The sequence below is a fragment of the Zootermopsis nevadensis genome, unplaced genomic scaffold, assembly GCF_977971745.1.
Source record: "Zootermopsis nevadensis isolate Lab colony 2312 unplaced genomic scaffold, Znev_1.0 Znev_ptg000020l, whole genome shotgun sequence".
NCBI classification, from domain to species: domain Eukaryota; kingdom Metazoa; phylum Arthropoda; class Insecta; order Blattodea; family Termopsidae; genus Zootermopsis; species Zootermopsis nevadensis.
In genome coordinates, this window is record NW_028259152.1 from 8,010,870 (window position 1) to 8,036,323 (window position 25,454).

General features: G+C 38.8%; 1 long non-coding RNA gene across 1 annotated transcript in view; it reads left to right on the forward strand.

Moving 5' to 3' along the window:
* LOC110832452 (uncharacterized) overlaps nucleotides 1–25,454 on the forward strand; it is a 191,723-nt gene that overhangs the window by 84,344 nt on the left and 81,925 nt on the right. Inside the window, exon 2 of the long non-coding RNA XR_015535885.1 lies at nucleotides 13,560–13,614. This is a non-coding gene — a long non-coding RNA (uncharacterized LOC110832452). The remainder of the gene's footprint in view (nucleotides 1–13,559; nucleotides 13,615–25,454) is intronic.

The window sequence follows — 25,454 nt, forward strand, 5'->3', positions numbered from 1 at the left end:
CGTGACCTGTCCGTTTGCACCTTGACTGAACAGCTGTAAGTGACGTAGACATACATGTGGCTGGTTAGCAGCGGGCTAGAGACTGAACGACTGGGGTTTGAATCCAGAATGGTAACATTTTTTTCTCGTAGCCACCATATACATGCTGACTGAAGGATACACAGCCTCCCTATCCAATTTGGAACTGTGGCATCTTTCCCCATGGATGAATCAACGGGAGTATTATTCTGACAGCTTGCCTTTATCTGGTGCCCAAGTTACAAATATGTGGAGTTTTACCTACACGGTCTTAGTATGCCTTCGTGTCGTGGTGCTTAGGCACAGGGACAAATTTACATATTTACCTGAAAGAGAAGTTTCTAGTTAAAAACTAAAAAACAATTTCAGTTGCAGAAAAACAAATTCCTAAATCATGAATGCTAAACTCATAAAATAAGCTGAAATCTTACGTAAGAAATGAACGCCTGCAACCCGCACAGCGCCTCTTGAAATAAGAAGCGACGAGCGATATTCAGATGTCAACAGGCAGTAAATAAAGTTATATCAAATAATATTACGAGAGCGGGGCTCTAAACCGAAATAGCAATTAAATTTGGCTGCTGCGGCCGGGAAACTCAATTTGTAGCAGAAACATCGCAGTCAGTGCTGCCAACCTGGCGGATGTAGTTGCTCTATCGTGCAGGAACTGAGGAGGTTGGTTGCCTTGGTTGTTCGTGACTGATTGGAAGTTTTTGCGATCAATACTGAAGCTGTTCAACTTTATTAATTTTGGTTGACAGTTTTGAGTCGCCTTTACACACTTGAATTGTAGGTCTAAATCCCGCTTGAGGTATGAGTGTCCGTGCGCTGTCCCATGAAGTTTTAAGGATGACGGATTCTACCTCTCGTCTTACTAAAGATTTGTTAATTTGGCAGTTGTATATGTGTAATCAGAATGCTACCTCTTTAACATCCATGTGAAGATTTATTGTATGAATCTGAAGGAAAAGATACCTTGGTTGCCGAAGGAAAAGATGGAGAAACCAAGCGATTTGGTCTTAGATCAAGTCGCTGACATAAACGTTGATGGGAAGAAGAAGGTCAGTTTTATGTCATTGGTATTTAAACTTCGCTTACTCTTGATTGTCTCGTTATAATTCGTTTGTCCTGTCTTTTATGGCGATTTTATCTGTTTCTGTATTCCGCATTTTATTTTATTATGGTTTCTCAGTTATGTAAGTTCTTTTTACAAACTCCACAGTCAGAAGAATTGTCAACCAGCCCAAGATTCGAACGGGTATCTCCCGAATTCAAGTATCGAACTAATGGAAGTTAAAATACCACTGATTGTGTGCCGCTGAGGTGGATCAACAGGTTAGCACAATAAGTGGCAATGTTTGGTTCCATTAAGGAAGTACCCGGTTCGAATATCGACTGCAGCACGGACCGTCCTGAATGAAGTATTCCGTGATGTTTCTCAATGATTCAAGGACTGTAGTCTACCTTGAAACAGGTCATGACCATGTTATTCTCTCATATTATCAGTTACGTAACATTTAAACAATCGACAGTTTCCGGAAATGCTGTGTTTCCCCAATACTTTACACACCCACCCCCCTCCATCAGCTTTACCAGGGCTCGGCAACTTCTCTAGTTAAGGTACTTTGTTAATTAGGCAAACGATCGTTCGGTACTTCTCAAACTTATCTCAGTAATTTCTCTCAAACGCTCAAAACAAGATTAACAAGCCGTAAGCAGCACATGGACCCGATTGTTGAAGCGAAAGTTCTCTGCAGGCACAGGTATTCGGGGTATAGGCTATCAAATTTTAATCTTGCCGCGTCAAAATCAGAATTGCAGACCGTAATGATCTCTCTGTTTTATGTCATATATTAGTTTCTGTACGATAATATATTTAATAAATTCTATACAGATCACCTGAGAATATTAAGCCACACTAACTGTGGTTTGTACACATCATTAATTACAGTGCCACTTTTCTTCTACTTCGTGATTTTGTTCGGTTGCTCTCTGTACGCTGATTGTTTCATCTTAATTTATCTTATAACACAATCTGTATTTATACCTTCAATATTGATTTCCTCAAGTAATGTTTTATTTCTTCATCTCTATATTTCTGTATCAATATTTGCCGTCTCCCTAACATTTCTTACTTCTTGTACGCTCAAAGTATGTTCAAATGTCGTCATTACTCAACTCATCACTTATTTTGTGAACGTTCACAACAAGAAATTTTGTTAACAAAAACAGATTGTAGCCTTTCAGTCTGCCTCATAATAGTACCACGAGAAAACAGCTGTTTTTATACGATCCAGTAAACTGGGGAGTCTAGAAGTAGTTCACATTTTTAAAGTTGTTATTCAAGCAAATTCAAGTCAACTAAAAAGTTTAAATGGTTTCTGCCTTAATTGAAACTTGAAACAGTCCCTTAGACTTCAAAATTACTTGAGAAACATTTCACATTAGTAAGTCACGTTTTGTAAGGTTTTTGTCGTAAAGCGATTTGCATCCAGACGACTTGATTGGTGTGAACGAGGCCTGATATTCAGCGATGGTGTGTGATGACTGATGTCACGTGAGTTTAGTCGTGGCATTTAACACAGGTGAGAGGTATGCGCTGTAGTAACAATACCACGCGCGAGCAATGTCTAAACACATTTCTCTTACCCCGAACATATCACACAGATTCTCCTCATTGTAGTATTAACATATGCATACTCTGAGATTATTATGCGTTCTTTGCATAAAGCGCATAAAAAACGCGTGATGGAGAATTTGTGTTCGGCCTTACACATCTTGTAGATCGATTACGATGGAATTTGGTGCTGTGGGATTTACGCTGAAAATGATTGGTCGAATTTTGTTTTTGGTATCTACCGACCAGATATTATCAAATTTCTGAGAAATCGTTTATGGTACTCGAAAGAATATATTTCACATTGATATGTACAGATTTGGTAAAACGTTTTGTGGAGTGTACGAGGTGCGATCGGAAAGTTTCAAGACTGCGCCTATATATATAAAAAAAACCGTACACTTATCTCAGGTATTAAATTCATCCGTCACCTTCGAAGTAGTTCCCCTGGGAGTGAACACAACGATCCCAGCGCCGCTGTCAAGCCTGGAAGCATCCCTGGAAATCTTTCTTTGTCAGCCTGTCAAGCACCATCTGCGATTCTGCCTGAATCTCTTCTATCGTCTCAAATATCCTTCCCTTTAGCTGAATTTTTATCTTTGGAAAGAGGAAGAAGTCACACGGCGAATAAGGAGGATGCGGGATGACGGCCATGGTGTTTGAGGCCAAAAACTGCCGAACTTTGAGGGCGGTGTGCGCTGGCGCGTTGTCATGATGCGTCGCATGTGGAGTTCTTCCTTTAGAATCAGCTGACAGGTCCCATAGCCTGTCCCAACAATGTCGCACAAGTCGTTGATGGTACGACGTCGATCTTCGTGAATGGCCTGCCGAATCTTCGTAACATTTTCGGGTGTTGTGCTCGAAGATGGTCGTCCAGAACGCTCGTCATCATCGACAGAGGTTCGGCCATTTTTAAAACGTGAATGCCACACAAAAGTTTGTGCACGACCCATTGCGGACTCCCCAAATGCTTGCTTTAGCATTTCATAGGTTTCCGTAGCCGTTTTGGCGAGTCTTTGGCAAAATTTGATGCACACGCCATTCCGAAATCGCAGGAGGGTCGGTGTAATGCACTACCAAAACGCCCGTAACTAAGAAACAAATGCTAATTCGATGATGCCGGCTGGCACACTGATTCACTATGAATGTAGGCCGCACCCCCTAAAGGCAGAAGCTCGTACTACATCCGGTTCGCCCTCTATTGACACAGTTTTGAATCTTTCCGATCGCACCTCATATGGTGTATTTTTAAAGAAACACAATACAGTATTATAATTCTGTGGAGTATAGTAGATGTGCGGTACTTTATATATAAATAGTTTGGTGTCAGAAATAAATTAATAATGAGGTTGAATTAAAACGAAAAAGCTAACGTAATTTTACCTGTTGTTGGTAAGCTCGTCCTGTCATTGTAAGGAACGAACACAGTTTGAGATTTTTGTGGACAGAGTGTTAAGGCATATTTGATGTAAGAAGGGAGCTGTTTAAGGATAATGGAGAAAAATACATAATGAGGAGCTTTATAATTTTATTTTTTCAACTTTTACTGATAGGACCTTTGATATTTTGAAACACAGGTTTAATATCTGAAACTATAAATCCTTCTAGACTTTAGTATGCCTCCTTGATAAATGGCCTATCGGAAAGACTACCTATGGAGGACAACACAATACTAAAATTTGAACATCTATACCTTGAGTGCGATTCAACCCACGTTCCCACAAGACTTTAAAGCCTTATAATTTCTGTTACCTCTTATTATTTCAGTGATGAAATTATGGAGGATGGTACTAGCAGAATAAGCATCATGTTTGGGGAGATGAGAATCTCACAGAAAATTTTTGCCCAATCTCATAGAAAGAAGCCACGTGGGATAAGAGATTTAAAGGGGACGTTAATATTAATAAATATGATGTGAATTTGGGGAAGGGGGTCTAGAATCCACTGACTCATGATACAGTCCACTGGCGGGTCTTTTGTGAATACAGTAATAAACCTTCGAGTTTCCGTAAAGCATGGAAATCTTGATTAACTGGAAACCTAAAAACTCTTCAAGGACCAAGGACTGTATCATGAAATTATTAAGTTCGTAACTTTATTTATAGATGTTTATTTGTACTGTGTTATGTGAGTCGTATCTTACGGATGCTCGGAAAATCCACAGCTGTTGTGCTCTTTCAAGAACCAGAAATTATTGGGAACTGCTCTTACCATTAGTACATTTCGTTTGTCGAGATCCAGTTATCTGAATGATGTGAAGTACGATTTGAGGTTCTCACTGCAGTGAGTGCAAATATGGCTGTCTTCTAGGTTGTTGCACTGTGTACTCTAGTAGAAGTTTACCAATTTTTGAAGTGCCCTTGCTGCCCCCATCGTCAGGTCCTTGATGATGGAGACAGCTCATATCTAGAAGACAGCCTTTTTTTTTTTTGGATAAAATGAATTTCATAATTCTACAATGGGTATTCTGAATGGACTGAAAAGAACCGTGATGTTTCACCACTCGTTTTCGACTTTGCTTTAGAATATATAATTATAAAGGTCCAAGAAAAGAAGAAGGGATTAGAATTGAGAGGGACACATCAATTTATGGTCTGTTATTACGTGAAATTATTGCATGAAAATGTAAATATCATAAAGGAAGGCGAAGAAATTATATCTGCTTTGTCTAACATTAAACACTTTCATGTCTCATCACCAGACCATAGACGAGATTATAACATGATAGCTTATAAATTCTTCTAAAATATGGTAAAGTCAGGTATGCGAGAACGACTGTAACAAATTAAAATTTTATGTAAACTACATCAAGAGCAGATTAATTTACGGAATACTGTGGTGTTAAAAATTGTTGTTCCCGTCTGCTGTCTAATAAAATGAAGATAAAAATATATGGATCTATAATTATTAGTTTTTATATATGTGTGAAACTTTATCCAATGCGTCAAGTGAAGAACACATAATGAGGGTGTCAGAGAATAGGATTCTGAGGAAAATAGTTGGACTATAAGAGGGATGAAGTTACAGGAGGCTGGACAAAACTGAGCAATGACAATTTCCAAAATTGTATTTTTTACAAGGAGAGATGCATGGGGAGATGAGAAATGCCAACAAAATTTTTGCTGGAAAGCCTGAAGGAAAGTGATCACACGAAGACCTAAGGGGTATTATATTAAAATGTATCTTTGGGAAATATTTTTGAAATGTGTGGTTTGAATTAATCTTGATCAGGATAGAAACCCTGGTACTTATAAACACCTTCGGGTTCCGTAAAGATTGGGGAATTTCTTGAATAGCTAAGCGTACTATCGTATTTCCTGGTTGGACCCTGCTCCGTGGACTTGGTCTACGAAGGGAAATTGTGTCAAATGGACGACTGTCTTGCATTATGAGACATGTAGTGACAACACTGCAAGCGAAATCAAAGCGACCACAAATTGACGTGAGCGTCGCTTTTCATACATCAATCAAACAAACATCACACGTACTGAATGAAGCGACACTGCATGTAACTTCGGAATAAGTGACATTTACAAATTTTAATTTTTATTAAGGCTAATAGCGTGATATGGGAACCAAAAAAATACATGCAGAGTTTGATCACAGAATGCAGAAAGAAGTGACAAATATTATATTTGTATTTAGGGTAGGTAAAGAGATATGAGATTTAAAAAACAATTCGTGTGTTGAAATTGTGTATGGTCATACGTTTTTCAAAAATTTGTATTGGGACTATTTTATTAATGTAATTTTTTATCTAAATAGGAACTCCTATAGGAACTTGATGCATGTCCATGATTTTCTGTCGTGTTGCCGTGTGCTGGTGAAGGCTTCGCTATGAATCGATTCTTTGTCCGAGGAGTCTTACTATAGATGCTTACAGAATTACAGTTTTCGAATATAAATTCTTAACGAACCATAGGACTCAGCCCATGATAGCTGAATAATAATAATAATGTGAAATATTTTGATGTTTTAATATTGGTAGCTTTTGAATCACTGTAACGTGACAAGTGGAAATTGCATGTGTCGAATTCACAAACACACACTACAGTCTGTTCTGCTTTAAGACTAGGCTATTGATATAATAGTAACATTGTTGCAACGTGTAGTGGATAACGGTTCTAAGTACCAGTCCACATGAATGTTTTACTAAAGCAGCGTTAGCCATTCTCTTTAAACACATTATTCACTCGAACAAGACAGTACAGACTAAAACTGTTTGCAATATTCTAGGTCATACTGGTATTAAAAGAGAAAACTAGATAAAATTAAATATACGGAGGGAAGGTCATTCATAATCCAAGAATGAAATTATTACGTCCTGTAATTATTAAAGCAGATTTTAACATTTGTCTGTACAAGTAAATTATGACTTGAAGATTTCTGTCTTCTGGGTTGTTGCGTTGTGTAGTCTGGTCGATGTTTACCAACGTTTCAGAGGTCATATCGCCCTGATGACGGAGGCAGTATGACCTCAGAAACGTTGGTAAACATCGACCAGACTACACAGTGCAACAACCCAGAATACAGAAATCTTCATACTCATCGCCCTGATGACGGAGGCAGTAGGACCTCTGAAACGTTGGTAAACATCGACCAGACTACACAGCGCAACAACCCAGAAGACAGAAATCTTCATACTCATCGCTGTGAAAACCTCAAATCTTACAAATTATGACTTACTTTCTCTCTTTACTAAGAAACGTATAGAAACGTATTTGCCTCCCAGTAGCTACTGTAAATCAGAAGTGGCAATACAAGAAGAAGCACACATAAGGTAAAGCAGCTGATTCTTAATGTTATATTTGTAGTAACAGTACTAGTTATTATTGAAATTAATAAAGTCTAATCCTTTGTAACCCTAAAATTTATCTTCGCAACTACGCATTTAATTTAATTAAAGCAGCTTCTACTTCCGTGTGTTCACTTGTAGTTGCGAATTCCTTCGACTCAGTGCGGTTGCTTTGATATTCATGAAGGAAAGATCTGTTAGGAATCTGTCGCATATAATTCCATAGCGTTCACACTCTTCCAAGCCCATCACAACAGGTTCTTTGACTCAGACAGTGCAGCGGTTATTACGAATGTCTGATACTCAGAAGACTTTCTGTTCTTATTTTGGTCATTATTACGGCTGAAGATGGCTGTCTGCAGGGTTGTTGCGCCGTGTAGTCTGGTAGAAGTTTGCTGACTTTTCAGATGTCCTTGCTGCCTCCACCATCAAGGCAATTCGCCCTGATACTGGAGGCAGTATTGACCTCTGAAAAGGTGATAGATTTCTACCAGACTACACGGAGCAATAACCCTGCAGACAGCTATCTTCATAGTCGCCACCGTGAGAACCTTAAATCTCACTTATTTTCCTGGCCTTTACATTCTATCCCTTTCCTCAGTCACCTCATAAAATATCGGAATCTTTTTTAAAGTAGGTCACGACCCCTTACTACCACGTCAATCCGAAATGTCCAGTCAGAGTTTTCCTCGCGTACGCTAATCAGTGTTTCATGATTTGAACAGTAGATTTGGAAGCTTTAACTAGTGAATCAACATACTACGAGTTATGAAAATAATTTACTGCGTCTTTCTTCTTTATAAGCCTTTCGCTGCCAACTGTATTAGCGTATAGGCCTAGTCGATGGCTGTGTGTGATGTCTCCGACAATAGTTTAGAACGTGCTTGTACCTAAGAGGGAGTGCATGCGGCTGGAGAAATCTGCGCAGTGGGGAGCTAACAAGATATATAAAAATACATACAAAGTTTTAGTTAAAAGCCTGAAAGGAAGAGATCACTTAGGAGAACTAGGAGTAAAGGGAATGATAGATTAAGTTTATTCATAAAATAAATTGAATATAAGATTGTGTTCTTAATTTAGCTGTTTCAGAATAGTGTCCATTGGCTGGTTAACGCAAACGCTGTTATTAACCGTCGGTTTTCTTGGAAGGCGAGTATTTTCTTGATCATCTGAGCGACTCTTAATTTCCTATTGAACATAAGCAAACTGTTGCTGATTAAAGTCACATTAAATAAGTAAAGTATTTATCAAATGTTCATATATGTCGTTTAATGCAGCGCAAAGCTTGGGGAAGAAACTACATGTTTCTTTACCATGATTTGCTCTATATTAAATTGTATTCATATATATTTGGTAAGTTTTGAATATTATTAATTCCAAATATGACTCTTAGTTACTTAAGAAGAATGATATTCCATGAAGAAATTAATTGTTATTTAGTTGGACAGTTTTTCCTAAAATATGTTTAATTGGGGCTAAACCATAGAATTGTTTAATGTAATCGGACATTTTCTCTCCTTCACCATTTTTGTCATTTCTAACACAGAATAATTCTGATACCTTGCTTGTAACCTCCCATTATGCAGCTTCAGAAACACTGGCATAAAATAGCTATGTGAATTGTAGTCTTTGGGGTTATGGTGATTTACCCTTGTAGGTAGTTGCCGACATTTCGGAGGAGCTGTCGCCTCAGTCTTTGGGATAAAAATGACGGCTATACATTCGTCCGAACCGCCTACAACACTACAGCGTCATAACCCAGAAGACCAATATCCTCTTTTTCACAGCCGTGAAAACCTCAGACCTCGTAAAAATTATTTTATATATCTATACTTACTTTCTTTCTCCTTATCTGCCTTCGTGTCTTTATCCGCGCCACCTATCCGTCGATGTGAGCCCGCTTTCTGCGAAGTGTGCCACGGCTCTCAGGTATGGTCTCTCGCCCGATTACCCGACTCTTTGAGTGCAGCAGGTGAACCAACACATCAAACGCTTATTATCGCCGCTTAATGAAGTTGAAAGCCAAAGGGAAGAAGATTAGAGTTTCCAGCGGGTGGCTGCACTGCGCGCCTCATTGCAGTTAGTCTGCTGTCGTCATCGCGACGTTTCCAGGTCTTCAAAGTGTCCGGTTCCAAACAAAACTATGCCATTGGTCAGGAGCTTAAAAATTTCCGTTTCAATTCTTACTGTCAATGGTGATTTAAATGTAAGGATTATGTTTCCTGAGTAACTTGAATGCATAACACACTCTTTCTAATGCCGTGATTATAACGGGATAGATGTAGGCGAATGAGTACAAAGATTTTGAGCAAACGAACATGAAAATAGGTAAATTTCTAGTAGAATTTGTCATCAACGGAAAAATCCTCAGATAATTCCATTTCAGGCATATTTTATCATTACATACGAATATTTAAACACAAATAGTGCACCTTTCGTACACTCAAGGATCTGTGAACCAAATCACAGGTCATAAATGTATGCAACAAATTTGTGCAAAGTTAAAACACAACCCAATGTCCAGTCTGTATAACTCGGGGTGAAGAGTTATAACACGGCCTTTGGGCTAATCTGTGTAACTCGGGATTCAGTGCTAGAACAGAACTCACGGGTCACTCTATACTGTAACACAATAACTCGGGACGAAGAGCAATTTGCCCGGCTAATGACGTGGCGGACGACGCGTTAGCAATTTCCTGAATCGAATTGCGACTATGCAATTGACTTGTGGCTGAAATTAACTGAGCAGCTTCGCCTTCAAAACTCCGGCAACTGTTTCGGAGGTCAGTTAGTCGAAACCTGGAAATTGTTATTACTGAATTAAATTAGTTATTATCCGATGTAGAACTGGATAATTTGGCTTGCTGTTATAGAACAAGAAAAGGAATTTCACGGCGGGATCTTGTATAGTCTGGGTACAGAAAGGAATTCAGCGATGCAAGAGAAAATTTGTTACATGGATTGCAAAAGTAAGAAAAGGATTTTCCGATCTGGAAAGAAATTCCATGGTGAAAATTTGGATTTTGGTGAACAGAAAAATTATTCAGATTAAAGATGCGGAAATGCTTGCTTAAGAGAAATATCAAATTTGACTATCCAGAGTTATACAAATTTCATGGTCAGGTTTGAGACTCTCACGGCGTTGAATATGAAGATGGTTGTCTTCTGGAATGTTCCACCTTGTAGTCTGGCAGATATTTGTCGACGTTACAGAGGAGTTAACTACCACCATCCTGATTATAGGCAAGTGGTCAGAAAATTAATTTAACCCAAGAAAGACGAAGTAAGCAATTTAGGACATTATTTGCTCAGTTAAGGTGACTCAGATAATCGGACGACTCATTAACAACAAATTTTAAGTCGATAAGAATTATACCAACTGGGCTTAACTGTGAACTTGCCTTAACGAGAAACTTCATGATGTGTACACATAGTATTGTTATACCAATGGATTCAGGAGTTTACTGTGGGCTGGGCATGTAGATAGAGTGAGGAAGACAAATTTAACCAGCCATTTGAAAGATCGTTAATGCGATGGAAAATAACATTGAGATGGATCTTAGAGGAACAGGTCGTGAAGATCAGAGGTGGAATGAAGTGGCTGAAGATCGTGTCCAATGTCAGGTTTCGGTATGAGCGGCGTCGGTCCTGTGCTTTCTAACACATACGAGTAAATAATGAAATTGTGAGAGAACTGAAAAGCTTTCAAGACTAGAGGAAACTAGTTCTAACATATACAAGTAAAAAATTATAGACTTCCCGAAATTGTATTCCGATTCATAGAGACAGAAACAAGTATTGGAGATCAAACAATCTGTGGATATGTTGGACTTCATATAAGGAACGTCTAATAGCTTAGGAGTAAATAAATAATAAGTAAAAAAATAAGTTAATAATAAGAAAGTGTAATGCTAAAGAACACAGACGGATGTGACCTGACCTGATGCTGGCTCCAGAGTCTTATAACCTAACACTTCCAAACCGTGCGCCTCGCTACACACTACATCCGCCCCCAATCTTGCTATATTCTAAAGGGGTCGTCATGCTTACGTTACCCTTTCTGGAGGGTAGAACTAGTGATCTTCCCTTCTGTAATTACAGGATTGAAACCTACTTCCTGAAATAAATTCATCTCTCTGAAGTTCCGCCTGCCTATGTCTGAAATGACATGTATTAAAAGCACTCACTTCTGGCTTGGTGTAGCTAATTTTAGAGTTCCGAAGGATTATAATTTTTATGCTGTATACAGTTAACACTACTATTATTTTCCCGATATTTAGATCATATTTTTGTTTATGTGACAACAGTGTTGTGACGTATACAGCGATAAAACAAACCGCCCTTTTACAATACAGGTCACAAGTTAAGCTCGTGTTTAATATGTAGCGGTGTTTTTCCACAGGCCCGTTAAAGCATATCTTTAACCTGACTTAGAGATTAGAGTTTAAGTGAAGAATTGGAAATACATAATTTTTATGTAAAATTTATCGCAGAAGCGTAATCCCTTCTGTGTTACTAAAGTTCTCTAAATGTTTCAGAAGTCATATTTGCATTCCAGCTTATTTCTCTCGTGACTTTTGTTTTTAATAATTCAAACAATTTGTCATTCTCGTTTATAAGCATCTACCGACTTCAATGTCTTATAAAACTGTTATTAGTCGTCCTTTATCAACGCGCACTTCAAATCACCCCAGTTGTAAAAAAAAAAAAAAAATTGTTAAAGATAATTTGTAGAATATTATTAGACGATTTTTTGAGAAAATATCACAGTAAAGGGGCACTATTGCATTTAGTGACCAAAGTAATGATAACTGAAAAGAAAGGAAGATATTATTTCTGGAGCAAAATTTAATACTTCCATCCAAACGAGTCAACCACGATTAATTTAACTGCAATATTTTTGAAGAAACTTGACTACACTACATTCCAGTCTGAAACAACATAAATTCTGAATTCGTAAGGGTGGTACCGCTGGAAGTAGAAATTCGTAAACCGTGTAGTCTTCTACTGTTCTCAGCATACGCGTTAACTTGTCAAGTTACGCGGCGCTTACACCGAAGCAACTACTGACAAGCAACAGCAGACAGGCGTCACATGTTCCTTATAGAAATAGCATGCATTACAATGTGAAGCTTTCACATTGGAATGATAGCGAAATCGCTTTTTAAATTATCGCTCGGTGACAGACGATTCGTGTCAAAAGCAACTTTTGTGCGATATCGCCGAGCGATACATTCTATCGCTGCGGAGAGGGTTATTTGTAGTGGCTTATTTATTGCGTCATCCCGCGAGTCATATTGTTTAAAACACGTCACAGCAGATAGCAATAAGACTATTGAAGAGCAACGAAATGTGAAGTTCTTGCAAATTATAGAATGTGCGGTATGCAATGATCATTTCATTTGCCGACATTTTCATAAACTAGAAATTTATACGATGATGGAGGCACCAAATACATCTGAAACGTCGGTAAACTTCTACCAAACTACACGGAACAATAACCAAGAAGCCAGCCATCTTTACTATTGCCGCCGTGAAACCCAGAAATCTCACTCAGCAATTTTTTGTTTTGTTTTGTTTAGGTGTTAACGTACGGGCGATATCATAACACATATCGACTGTCTTTTGTTGCCTATTGTTTGATGCTCGTTGCTTCGGTATGAATTCTTCCTCACAGTAATTCATAAAGATATTTTGCTTTGTTGTGGTGCAGATTTTCAACTGTTTGCAGGAGGGAGATCTCTGTGGCAGGTTTCGGTATTGAATGTGTCCAACATTCGGGCTCTATAAGTGTACATGTTATACATACGCGAGTGCACATAAGTTTATTTTGTGTAGACATGTAAGGTTCAACACCGCTAGTTCCAAGGCCCGCCACTAGACAAGACATTGAGTCAGTTCTAGCCACCTTCCTCCCTTAAACCAATTTCCTAATGACCCATCATAACATTATAATATTTCCCACCTCCCAAATGGCCGCTTTCCAAAATATTTTCACGTAGTTTTTGAACGGTTGTAATTTATGTTGTTACAGTATGTGTATTTTGTTTTTACGCTGTAGAGAAAGAACACTTTAAGTGCCAGTTTGTTTTGTGTCTGCTGTTCAGTAATATTTGTTTATAATTCTAGGTTTCTGGGATGGATGTCATCATATCGAAATAGGCAGTCCGCAGACAGCCGATAGGTAAGTCTTAAAAACACGCATGCATTGCCGTTCTTTGTCTGTTGTTTTGCTTCATTTTTGTCGATGTAACTAAGTGACCCTTCATCCTTGCAATTACGCTACTCGTCCGTTAGGAATAGGATGAAGGTAACGGACGCAGAGGATTATGGGTCTCTGCCTTATCAATTGGGGAATATGGGACTGCAGTGTGGCACAGAGCAGTTAGTGCTGAGATTCAGTCAGAAACATAGTGAGAAAATGCTTCAGTCTCCATTAAACTCGCTGAAGGTTCAACGTTTACCCGCAAGACTAGTAAAATGGCCGTTGAAATTCAACGGAAAATCCGAGAGACATTAATTTAACGCTTGAAAGCACAGTGATAAGTGTATTTAACACTTGCCCTTGCAGTCTTTGACTGTGTTTTGCCAGTGATGCCATGGTTTAGCTATGGCGGCTTGACGCTGACTTTTCATTTAATTTAGGGTAACGAAATTTGCGAACACACACATTCATGCCCCTCGTAGTATTTAAACCCGCGGTTGTAGTGTTTAGTTGGGTTAAGACCGGCCCTGTGAACAAGGGGTCCATGTCAGAAACGTAAGCCGTGATGTACGAAACCCCTGTGCGCTAGGTCACCCGCCCGACATGCTCTGTTCTCCCTCACTTGCTGAGACTGGATACTTTAATGTTCAACGTGTCACTGAGGCGTTCAGGTGTGATTTACCGTCTTCCTGTATCACTTAAACTTCGTCATCACCAGTAGAACAATTTCTCTTCCTTCCCCCTCCTACGCGCCGTTCTTGTTGTTCTTATTCTTGTTAGTTTCTTTTGCATTGTTCTTGTTCTACTTTTGCTTATTTGTCTCTTCCTTGTTATTTTAATTTCCTTCTTCTTATTTTCTTTTTTGTTCTGGTATTCTTTTTTCGTCCTTGTTTTACTCATCCTCTACCCTCTTCCTTGCAGTCTCTTTGTTCACGGTGTCTTCCTCCCGTTTTTCTCTTCTATTTGCGGATTGTCACTTGGCTTCTTCCTACTCAATTAATCCTGAGATAAGTCGTGCTGTTCTTTTATATAATTTATCCATCCATGAGGATTCTGTCACTTGAAACGCCTGGAGCAGCTTAAGAAAAATTAACAAATATCCTTACCCGAAATGGAATTCGAACACGTGACCGCGGAGCTCAAACGGTCTGAATTATCCATCAGGACTGGCTGATTCACATACAAGCGTCTGAGGCTACATTACTTAGGCAATTTTATTTTATGTTTACGTGTCTACGTAATGTCTACTTCTCATGGATACGCCATTTATGTGTTTCTGTGTGCTTGAGTCTCTGTTAATGGACTCCATGTCCGCAGTTAATACAGTAATTTGCAAGTAAAGTTTATCCCTTGTCACCATATCATCGCGCGTCCTTAAGTTGAGGCTGGGAGACGACCTCCAGATATGGATGTTATCTGCGAATACGTTGTTGAAAGCCGGCAAGTTTGGGTTTAAACTGAGACAACATCCCCTCTCGAAGAAAATTACGGAGAGGTGGAAGGTTAGAAAGTAAGTCTACAAAGCTTATATTTTTCTGTGAATTGCGAAATTTTCGTTACGAAAACTATCTGTGTATGATTCGTAAGTTATTTTCGTACGTTGCTCCCGTGGAGGCTGTGATACACTTGTACTGTGGAACGGGGTTTCTTACTACAAAGTCTACAGACGTTCAATGTACTCTGTCAGCAGCGCTTTCTCTGCTGTTTCCACATCGATGTCAGTTTGGCCTCCAAGATTTTGCTTCAGTCTGTGAGGAAGATAGTGCTGGAAAATGAACAAAGTGTCTTCTCTTTGTCTTCAGTAATACATCTTCCTGTCGCCTATAAAATCCCACAAGCGTATATAAAGCATAAAAATCTATAACTTTATCTGTTGTTTTATACACGTGTGATATCGGGTTGATCATATCTCGGTACAAGGTGTTGAAGCGAAAGTTTGGAGCTAAGAGAGACAAAGTAATATTAAGTGGAAGAGTATTACATGATAATCTTAATAATTTGTTATTTTCACCAAATATAATTTGTTAATAAGATGGTAAAGTTGCGTCATATTGTGATATAATAAGTATATATTAAATTTTGTCCGTCTAATCACAATAATTCTTATTAAATATTAAAATATTACAATAATTAACATTTAAAATATTTAAAATATTAAATGATGTTCTTTATCGAAATATTCGATTTACATTAGAAAAATGATGGTCTAATGTAAATCGAATATTTCGATAAAGAACATCATTTAATATTTTAAATATTTTAAATGTTAATTATTGTAATTTTTAATATTTAATAAGAATTATTGTGATTAGACGGACAAAATTTAATATATAATTTGTTAAATTAAATTAAAGGATGATGTGATGGGCGAAACATATAACCAGTATGGGGAAATCAGTAAAACGTCAATACACTCTAGTTTAAAAATGTGAAAGACAGAAATAGGTCTATATTTTAAGACAAAGACATAGATGGAGGGAAGTATTAAGATTTATATTCAATAATAAGGAGCGAGGTAGTGAATCTGAGCCATCTGACTCGGAATTAGACTCAAGTGACGGCCTATTGTCAACACGATAATGAATCTTCGAGTTAGAGACCATTTTTTGCAAGAGCTTTGAACAACATTGCTGAGACGATGCCAACAAGAAGTACGTTACTCGAAGCCTGTCCAATGTCCAAGTCCTTACGGCTGCCTACGGCCCTGATGTCCCTCTGCATGATGACTGTTGTTTTACCCCCACATCATGCAGGTTTCGTCGACAACGAACCCGTCTTATGGTTCATACGGTTCAGTCGTCGCGAAACCCGGAACATGTGAGGGCTCGGTGCTGCCAACGTTACCGTCCAAAATAATGAGACACTTACCTGACTCAGTCTCATACAAACTTCTTTAATCTTCATCTTCTTTTGTTTTATTTGCTGATTAGTATTAATTTTCCGAGTTAATTTCTGTTAGTTCATTTTGCCTTTCTAGACCACTCATGAGTCTGTGGTATTACAGACTTTCTCTAAAAGATGCCAGGGTAATTTCATTTTGGCGCGCGTCGGCCGACTGTAGACACCTAAGAATATGACTATCTCTGAGTTATTGAGCAGTGTGGTCCATTAGTTTACACGCAGTATAGAGGTTTTTGCTGCCTTCATCATCAGGGCGATCTGTCGTCTAACAGACTGCACGGCGTAACAACCCAAACAACAGTTACCTTTGCACTCGCCGCTTTGAGATCCTAAAATCTTACAAACACCTATTTTACATGAAACTTAATTCCAGAGTTATCAAATATATTAACAACGGCTCGACATAGGTGTGCATTTCAGTAAGATCTACAATTTTTATGTGAATATTTGGTCTGTATGGTGCATATTTAATAAAAATCTGGGAGTATAACGTAAGGTAATTAATGTGTTTGTGCTATGTTACGTATGCACGTGATCTAGGAGAATTCAGCCAAATTTCGTTGCTGCATTAATCAGTTATTTCGAGTAAAGACTGTCTCGGTAACATGGGTTCGTTTCATAAAATTTACGGAGTAGAGGTAATTTAAAAATAACAATAAGTAGTCGTAATAAAAGAATTTCACAGTAACCTCGATTCGAAACTAAAATGAAACGTTACTTAATAATAAAACATGGGCCCATATTAAGGGGACACTTTTACTTAAAATCACTGAACCCATGAAGCATGGCAGTGCCCTCTTAAATCATTCTGTATGTTTTCGTCTAGCTTTCGACAATAAAATTATTCGCTGTAGTACATCTACTTTCGATTTTGAGCCCAGACAACTGAGATAGTAAAGTAACTGATTATGGGTTGTGCAGCCAGATTTCGACAAAAATGAGAAGACAGCCGATCGCCCCATCGTGTGCCGAGGTTAAGAATGTGTGGAGTTCAACTCCATTTCCCATGTACGCCATTATGTTGTGCTTAGGCACGGCGACAATTTATATTTATTTTAACCCAGTATTGGTTCTGTCAAGAATCGTTTATATCTGAATAAATACCTTTCAGCCATTTAAAGCCTGTGGTGCCTATACGGTATGTACCACCTGCTTCAACAAACAGCAACTCTTCATTTTGTACGTATTTATGGGTTTCGTATGATTCTTCCTGTAAACAAGGATTATTTCCGTAAATAGCATTACATTGTCCTTTGAAATGGCAAAGCGTTGTGTTGAATTTGAAGTTTAATTTGAGTTGAGGTACGGACTGATTTATTACGAGTATGGAAATGTCTGGGAACCTTCATTACCGTAAATTTCTCTCTTTTTCCAGGTTAGATGTAGTGTCTCTTACTACTAAACTCCTCTTTCTCATTCATTCGGCTTCAAATGGTTAACTCAACTGCGCAAGTAGCAACATCTTGAACTATCCTTTTGAAAAATTTTGATTCCCAGAACTTAGATTCGCCCCAACTCTTATTTACAGTTTACAATTGTCACCGAATTCTGAATGATGACAACCGCCACGAAAGACTTCTGTAAGTGCTGGTAGTAGTACAAATATTTTAATAAACTTGAAGGAGATATCTCTGCTCTCTTTCTCTTGAAAGTATCTCTTAAAGGTAAACCACCCCTTCCCCCTTGTTAATTAACTCCTGCTTGCTCATTAACATCTCCCGTCTTCTTTAATTAGCTCAGTCTCACCCGCGGCACTCAGATCGTTCAAGTCCAGGCACCGAGACTTCGAAACCTGTTTATCATCACTCTAATGTTTTCTTATCTCAAGAAGCGGTTAAAGCATGGATCCTCCCAGAAATAAAGTGTCTCTCGCCTCTCCCCCATAATTTTCTGTTTGCTCCTGACACAGAGAAACCACGACGACAATACTCGTAGGAATGGACCACAGTATGAGAGACGAAGAACAGAGTATATACTAATTACAAAGGCAAATAAAGCATTGCTGGTAATCTTAAGTACAAAAGAACAAGTCAGTCTTAAATTTTAAATAATCTTCTCTTATCACACAAAGTGTCATGCAGAAACAAAGCCAATGTCTTGATGATCGAATTGTAAGATTCTTTTGGCGAAGTTGAGGACCTCTTGACAGTCACGTGATTTTTGCGTGCCACTCTGGCAAGACAGTGGACGACCGTCTTTTCTCGGCACGTCTGCAGTTTGGATTACTTCACATTTCCATAATTCATACAGGAGCTACGGTCGGGAAGCCCTTGATCCTTTTGTCAACATTGCAGCAGCCATCTTGTGTGGCCAGGCTCGCTTGTCTTTTATTTCTAACCTGACTGCAAGATGGAGCTACTCAGTTCTATCCACATAGAGGCTCTTCAGATGAAACAGCGAGAGTTTACTGAATGTAATGCCTTGCGTTTTGCTGGATTTAGAGAAAGAACTGAAATGTCTACATTTTCCTTGCTTTAACGACATCGGACGTCGTCTGGGATTAACTAACAATAGAGTAGAATTTGAAGGTTTAACACCGCTGAAATGAAAGCCTCCTATTACATACAACTTACAGCTAGTTCCACCTCCCATTTTATTCTGGATTTTTCAAGTGGTTAACGACTAGGTTTCCTCACCAACATTCTGTACGAAGATTTCTGTCTTATGGGTTGTTGCGCCCTGTACTATGGTAGATGTTTACCAACATGAATCGCCCTGATGACGGACGCAGTATGACCTCTGAAACGTTGGTAAACATCTACCATAGTACGCGGCACAACAACCCAGAAGACAGAAATCTTCATACTCACCGCTGTGAAAACCTCAAATCATACATTCTGTATTAACCTTTATCTTAACACGAGACCCTTATATCCCTTATTCTAAACTTTATGCACCTCTTAGCCCTAGTATATTAGATTACCTCTGCCAGTCACGAAGTCCCTTCATATGTAATTGTAAAATTGCACTCACTCTTGCTGAGTATAAATGTTTTCAATTATTTGTTTTAAACACGTAATATTCTTAACTTAAAGTACATGACCAAGATCTATACCCACACGTATTGAGCTTTCAAATCAAAATAACGCATTTATAAAATATGTGTACTCCAATTTTGAACATGCTTTCTCAAGCCTGTTATTTTCCTGTTATAATGTATTAATGAGGTGAGAATCGGCCATTTGTGCATCCTGTAAACTTATTAGATGATAAGTAGAATAATCTCCGACGCGTATTCCACCTGTTACAGCTTGTCAGCTGGCTTCCAGCTTTTCGTCGTACGGAAATTTTATGTTTAATCCTCCGACCTCAAATGAATATCTGTTCGGAGAGACCGTAAGATTGCGATTCAGAATCCTGAAAGGGTAGATCAAAGGACAGACAGAGACAGGGTAATGGGGGAGTGGGAGGAAATAAAAGATTTCTGACGTTGCATTTTATGTTCCTGACTAAAGCCTGGAGGTTTTCACTGTCACTGAGCGATAGCTTAAACCGAACGTGTCTGTCTCTGCTCACTTAAAGAAACTTATACAAGCATTTTTGATTGTCAATTGAGTAGTGATTTGTTTAACTACGCTCTTTCAACAACGTTTATATAGCGTCGAATAGTAGAAAAGTTGTAAAGGATGAAATGGAAAGAACGCGGAAAGATTCGGCCGTTGTCTTTCTTAAGGCATTTTTGAATGGACTGAGGAAAACCACGATTAACGTTAGTTGGGAAAGATAGTTTTCGGGCCGAGGATCGAAAGCTGGACTCCGGAATACGACAGACTCGTTATCTAGTCGACAGATATTTGTTAGAAAAATGTTTGTTGTGGTTGATTCTGGCTAATTTTAGTCACTGCCCAGATATGATCTGTATGGTGGTTGTCAGAATTACAGTCATAATTTGAGCCAGTGAAAATTAAAATATTTCGTTAAAATTGTTAGGTTTTCAATGGATTAAGCAGACGAAGGATACCATTGCGAAAATAAGAAATTTAACATCCGTTCTGACATATAATTTTCATTTTAAGTTTCAGTTTACTCTAGCTCAAATGTATGTGTCACTGCATGTAACATTACCATTCGTTGCTCCACAAGAGGTCGCACCACCTGCTGTTAAATGCTCACCATGATGTGTTATGTTAATCAGACCTCCCGCATAACAACGCATAGGCCTAAATGACATGAGTACAAGAGTAATTCGATCCGAACACGGTAGAGAGCTATGTCGTACATACCCCTGCCGTGCTGTATTGTAGCGTAATGTTATTTTAACTAGTCTGCCATTAAAATAGTCTTTAACAGTTGTCGTGTGACACATTTTTAAGTTTCTAAAGTATTACATTCTACACGTTAATATAAACACTTTGTTGTTTACTCTTTAAAATTAACGACGAACTGTTCAGTGCGATGTCATCCCATGTTCCAGCGATGTTATAACTTCATACTTAGAACAGCCCGGCAAATAAAAACACGCCAGATGTTTTATTCATAACTCGGTCGGTAAAATTAATGGCAAAGGGCTTCACGCCCTGTATTTGATTCTCTGCAAAAAAAGCTTATATTCTTCATCACATACTGACCGTGTCTGGAGCCCACCAGCGCCCTATCCAGTGCGCACCATAGTCAACGACCGCACAGCACGAAACTGACCATACAGTGTCTAAAATTCCAGGGCCTGAAATACGTGGACAGTAACACACACGCCTTTCATACACTTTTATATCATGGCGGTGACGCACAGCTGAAACTCTTCTTTAAATACACGAATGCTCTAGATACGAGGTGCGATCGAAAGGTTTCCAGACTGCGCGTATAAAAACCCGTACACTTATCTCAGGTATTAAATTCATCCATCACCCTCCAAGTAGTTCCCCTGGGAGTGAACACAACGATCCCAGCGCCGTTGCCAAGCCTGGAAGCATCCCTGGAAATCTTTCTTTGTCAGCCTGTCAAGCACCATCTGCGATTCTGCCTGAATCTCTTCTATCGTCTCAAATCTCCTTTCCTTTAGCTGAATTTTCATCTTTGGGAAGAAGTCACACGGAGCTAAATCCGGCGAATAAGGAGGGTGCGGGATGACGGCCATGGTGTTTGAGGCCAAAAACTAGCGAACTTTGAGGGCGGTGTGCGCTGGCGCGTTGTCATGATGCGTCGCATGTGGAGTTCTTCCTTTAGAATCAGCTGACAGGTCCCATAGCCTATCCCAACAATGTCGCACAAGTCGTTGATGGTACTACGTCGATCTTCGTGAATGGCCTGCCGAATCTTCGTAACATTTTCGGGCGTTGTGCTCGAAGATGGTCGTCCAGAACGCTCGTCATCATCGACAGAGGTTCGGCCATTTTTAAAACGTGAATGCGACACAAAAGTTTGTGCACGACCCATTGCGGACTCCCCAAATGTTTGCTTTAGCATTTCATAGATTTCCGTAGCCGTTTTGGCGAGTCTTTGGCAAAATTTGATTTGTTCATGAAAATCCGCCATTCCGAAATCGCAGGAGGGTCGGTGTAATGCACTACCAAAACGCCCGTAACTAATAAACAAATGCTAATTCGATGATGCCGGCTGGCACACTGATTCACTATGAATGTAGGCCGCACCCCCTAGCGGCAGAAGCTCGTACTACATTCGGTTCGCCCGCTATTGACACAGTTTTGAAACTTTCCGATCGCACCTCGTATGCTTACGTCAACATACAGTTCTTATATACAGCATCATAAATAAAGTATCTGGAAAATCTTCCACTAAAACGACTAATTTAATACACTAATCTTAATTTACTTACCACGACTTAGTTCTCGTGACTGCGAAATCCCAGCGGCTTTGCCACTCAAATCTGAAAAAAAAAAAAAAAACCAAATTCAGTCTTTATATGTCGTAGGAAGGGAACATATTATAATTTGTTTTATAAGCATTTCAATGGGTTAAAGCATCTCCTGTTTAACGCCAGACTCAGTTTCATAAAAGAGATTCTGGATTCTGATTCATTGAGTTTAGTATGGAGAAAATGTCTTTGTCAGTATTTTAGATTCTGTTAGTTTGCCTTTGTTGACAGCCTTAAATAACTTGTACAGTTGATTCGACTAGAAACCAGATAACCATTAGCCACTGTACTTCACTTGGCTTGTAAGTGGATAGTACCTATCAGGATTTCGTCGTCACAGTTGGTGACACTGCTAAACTTCCTAGTGGTGAAATATCGATCCTGCATAACCACGGCCCCATGCGATTGGTTATGAAGCACTGAACCACGAAATGCAACTGGAAGAAACTCAGTCATCGGTGAAGTGCATTTCGTGTCACAGTTAACAAAATCTGTGACCTTACTAGCCTTTATGTTTGCACATGTTTAGGCAGAATAAGAGTAGAGCTCTGAACGTGGTTGGGTGACGTGTCACATAGGATTTAGTTCTGTGTTAGGCCTACAAACATCGTGTACAAAGCGGAAATATTAAACGCTGAGGTAAATTTTTCCACGCTATGTGTGTAAAATGTGTGCACTGTAGGGACAGCATATATTTTAACCTATTACTTTCCGTATTTAACCTATGAGAACCTTAAAGATTAAAATGAGATGTGATAATTCGGTCTTGCATCAAAATTTGCAAGACAATTTTTAGATTTAGCAAACTGTCTATACGCTTATGTTTGAATCTAAAAAAGCAGTTTTGAACTGACTATTCCGTGAACGACAAAAAGGTATAAAGCAGAGAAGATAACGCGTTAATTAAGAAAGAATCGAAAGGTGAAACTGTTACATGAGAACATTCTGTAGTAACGAAAATAAGAGAAGAGAAGGAAGCAGCTGCCACTGTCTCGATTGTCTTAGTCGATAAGAATCGAAATTCATTTCCACTGTCTACATATCTAAGAATAAGAACAGCTTTGCAATGAAAAAACTATATATAGCTCGTCGCGAGCAGACTTCATTTGATGTAAATATATCCAGGAATAATAAATAACAAGTTTCTTGCAGATACCGAGTTCGATTCTCAGTTGAAGTGCCTGACGGATACCTTTCCCTTTGTTGTTGCTAGTAAATGCTTCAATAGAACGTTGATAGTGTTTCTTAATCCTGTGCGTGGTAAACGTGACGCACTATCTTTAGAGCCCTTCAGTGTTCTCGTATAAATTAGTCGGCTGTGCAGTTAAAATGGAGTTGTTCACAACGTTCGTATGTTAACCGTGCTTCTGTCAAAATGGCTTCGATAGATGATTTATCACGGCATCGGCTAACCCTTTTAATGCCTCTTCTTATATCAAGGTGTCTTCTTATGTCAGTATGATTCTATGATAACTAACGCGAATAAAAATTTCTGTTGATGAAAATGATGAATTCAGTTGAAATTATAGAGAGATGGTGGAAAACCTTTTTTTTCCACTAATTATCTCAAAAGGGAAATAAATTCAGGTCAGAAATGTCATTGCTTCTCGGCAAGATAATCTCGCGCGAAGCATGGAGATAGACAAGCAGAACAAATAATGTGAGGACTAATGTCAAACACCGAAATGGTTCAGTGATCCGGAATAAATTCCGAATCGGAAAATGCCAGACGGCGAAATCTGTGATGTTGAAGAAGCAGCACTTTTATTGAGATTTCTGGTGTCACAAATCTGTGTGCTTGTTCCCGTACTTTCGTGTGATGACTTCTAATTGCCCCTGTAGAGTTCCATCCCAGCACATCAGTTTCGGGGGTGGGAGGGCTGTAACTAGATTTGAGAGCCTCGAGCCCTCTAGGGAGCTATTACTGAACTGCACGGCGCTGGGGAATGAGGGACAGTCCAAACACCAAGTAACGTTCAGTACTGTCTGCGCAGAAAGTTATGAACCACTTTGTTCTGTTTTATTCTTGGTGTATTTAAACACGCAGCATACGAACTGCAAACATGTTCGTGTTTGGTGGGTTGTTACCCCAGCAACATTGGCTGCAAGAAATGTAAGCACATTGAACAATTCAAAATCTAATACAAGAAACCATTGTTTCTACTTATAACTGCTACACCGTCATGACTCGATAAACTTGATTTAAGTAGCCCTGTTTTCTCAGCAACAGCTTTAATTCAATGTTACATAAACCAACCACCTTTACAAACGGTGTATGTGATTAAAAACCGAAAGCTTTAATGTCCTCTCAGGACAATCTTCAGTGTTACTTAAATGCCTGTATTTTTTGATTCGGAAAAGGCGCTTACCGTCGTAAATCCAGTGTAGCATTATAGTTAATTTACTTCTCAAAACATTACTTACTAAAAGATAATCCCTAACGTAAACAGTTCAAATTATTTAAATGTTAAAACCTTGGCTACACAAACGACACATAGTGGTCAAATTACGAACGGCATCCTAAGCATAATATGTATATCGGATGTGGAAAACTGACAAATTGAAATATTTTTATATTCAGTGTGGCGACATTAGGGTAATATTAATTTTAGGAAGATTGCATGTGTTGTGAAGACAAGACGTGGATCATCATTCATCCTTCATCCAGTCTCTTGGTCATTCAGAAAGTAATTCGCCCTTCCATTCATTAAGCCTTTTATTAATTCTTCCAGTTATTCAACCAATCAGTCTGTGATACTTTCTATAAATTATTCATCATCCAGCAGGAAAGTTACACGCTGTGATACTTTGGTTCCTGTAAAGAAATTTGATGTGCTGGCGTCAAGGGAACATTGCCGGACAATCCCATGTTGACGGCATGTAGTCGTGAGCGTTGTGTTGTAAAGTTGGCCCAAACCTGCATACCTGTTCCTGTTTTTTCACTAGCCTTTCATTAACCTCTTGATAGTTCGGTTGTCATAGTAACGTGTAATACAATGTAAAAACTTCATCTCTCGGGGCTACAAAGTATAAATGGAAAAAGTCTTCACCAAGAGAGAATGTTCAAAAGTTTAAAATCAATTATCATATTCTTATGGGAACTAAG